The sequence below is a fragment of the Sinocyclocheilus rhinocerous genome, unplaced genomic scaffold, assembly GCF_001515625.1.
Source record: "Sinocyclocheilus rhinocerous isolate Xijiao unplaced genomic scaffold, SAMN03320098_v1.1 scaffold304, whole genome shotgun sequence".
In the NCBI taxonomy this organism is placed as follows: Eukaryota; Metazoa; Chordata; class Actinopteri; order Cypriniformes; family Cyprinidae; genus Sinocyclocheilus; species Sinocyclocheilus rhinocerous.
This window is the reverse complement of record NW_015659941.1, coordinates 705927-708405: the sequence shown is the minus strand read 5'-3', so window position 1 is coordinate 708405 and position 2479 is coordinate 705927.

Sequence of the window (2479 nt, the reverse complement as noted above, 5' to 3'; positions counted from 1 at the left end):
GAACAATAACCCATGAACATCCTCTTACAGGGTTTCAAACTGGCACCAGGAATGTTCTGACATGTTTGTGCAGCCCAGCGGAGGAAAGCCCCGACATTCAGACCGACAAAATGTGTGATGGCTTGACAGAACATATTATCATAGATGAAGCCTGGTAAATTTCCTTACTCTCTCAAGTTTCTCTCTCACTGATGTGTGCACAGACAACCATGAAGACCATGTTTTAGCAAGCTTGGAGATATAGACACCTACATAGAAGATCTAACTCTGGAAGAGAAAGAGAATATAATGTAAAAGTTCTTCATTGGGATTGATGGTTCCATGCATCTTTGACGTCCATGGAACCTTTCCATTCCAAAATGGAAAGTCTTTATAGTGGAAAAGGTTCTTAGAGTTTAAAATGTTCTTCGTTCTAAGAAAAAATTTATTCTTTTAAGAACTGTTGACTGAAAATGGTTCTTCTGGCATCACTGTGAAAACCAGCTGTAATTGGTTAACAGTGAGTTCCCTTATGAATGGTGAAAAACTCGAATAGATCTAATGACATTCAAAAGTACTGTTAATTGTACAGTTTAAGTATTTCAAAAAAGAACAAGTGATTTTATACAGTAATTTACAGTAATAAATATGGAAGTCTGTTTCAGCTAAGGGAAGGAAGGAAGGAAAGAAGGAATTAATTCAATTCAATTCAAGTTTATTTGTATAGCTCTTTTCACGATACAAATTGTTGCAAATCAACTTTACAGAAAATTAAGTTTCTACAATGTATTTAGTAGTAGCTTATCAGTGGTGACTGTCAGTACATATGGCAGAAATGTACGGAAAATCAATTAAAGACGTAATCAAACAGACGATGAACACTATTAACAGCAATTATTATATGATGCAATCAAACTAATGAATGAATGAGAGCTTTTTACATCATAAATCCAACTTTTTTCTCGCAGTTGTGAGTTTACATCTTTGCAATTCTGATTTTTCTCTTAAAATTTTGTGACATAAACTCGCAACTGTAAGAAAATATCAGAATTGTGAGGCTTCTTTTTCCTCAGGATTGGACCTTATAACTCGCAATTGCAAGAAATGACACGTTTATATCTCGCAATTCTTAAGAAAAGTCGTCAGAATTGTACATTTATATCCTGCAATTATGACATAACTTAAAAAGGTCAGAACTGAAAGCTAAAAAGTCACAATTATCTTTTAATTATTATTATTATTATTCCATGGTGAAAACAAGCTTTCATGGATAAATCATAAATTGACATTCCCAAAATGTTCTGTGACACTTCCCATTTGATTGTTTTTCATAAAAACGTGTTTCTTAGTTTTTCTTAGTACATAAAGATTTTGTTGCATCTTGTATGTTAAATGAATGTTATTTGCATTATTTTAGTGTCACGTGTGTTATCATGATGGTGTGTGGTATTTGTTTGTATGATAATGTGCACATTTCATATTAGTATTTACCTCAGTTTGTGGAAAAGCTACTTGAGATTAACTTCAATCATGTGAATTTCTCTTTACAACCTGTGTTTTTAGGATAATTGTCAGTATAGTATAAAGGGTAAAAGTACAGTACAGTCTAAAAAAACAACAGATTTTAGTACTTTGGTATATTAACATTATTTCAGTTCCCTAAAACTTAGAATGTTGATATCGTATTATTTAAGCTAAAGTTCTGGCAACCACAGCTGCTGTTTTTTTTTTGTTTCGTTTTTTTTACAGCGTAGATGTAACTCGGCTTCCTCCTTTTTTTTTTTGTCTATTTTATCACCCTCAGAAGGTGTGTGCTCATCGTATGTTTCTGGATGACATCTTCCACTGTTAATTTCCAATCAAGCCTGGGCACAGATTGGTTGGCCCGCGGCACTTTTCCTCTTTCACGGCCCTCTGTCATGGCACGTCTTTTGGCACAGGAAAAAAGCATTCACATGGAGGTAAAAACACTTCAGGGAAGATTCAGATATCTTAAATAACTCCTTTACAAGCAACTGTTATTCATAACAAGACTTGTGGCGGGCACTGCTCCATACTGTACATCAGAGCTTCCTGAAGGTGGAAAATGTTTGCTCTGCGACTTATAAAATTTCCTGTTTTAAAAGGCACTCGTCTATAAATGACATTTGACTAAAAATATTAGTTTTATATAGATTGGAAAGGACTGAAAGGACTGATATTACCAAATATTTGAATTTTTGGATATCTTTCGGATATTAAAAAAAAAACTAGAATAGAATAGAATTTATTTTTATGGCCACAATAAAATAATAAATAAAAATTACAAAAATAAAATATTTGTAAAAATATGTATTTTTTTAATTAATATGGACATAGTAAAATAAAATAAAAAACAAACATTATACTGTAGATATGGAAACTCATCTCATTACTAAAATATTCAATTGATGTGTCAGAGGTGTATCAGCTATTTTACAAGACCAAACATGGCTCGTCCAATCAGATCCAATCCTAATTA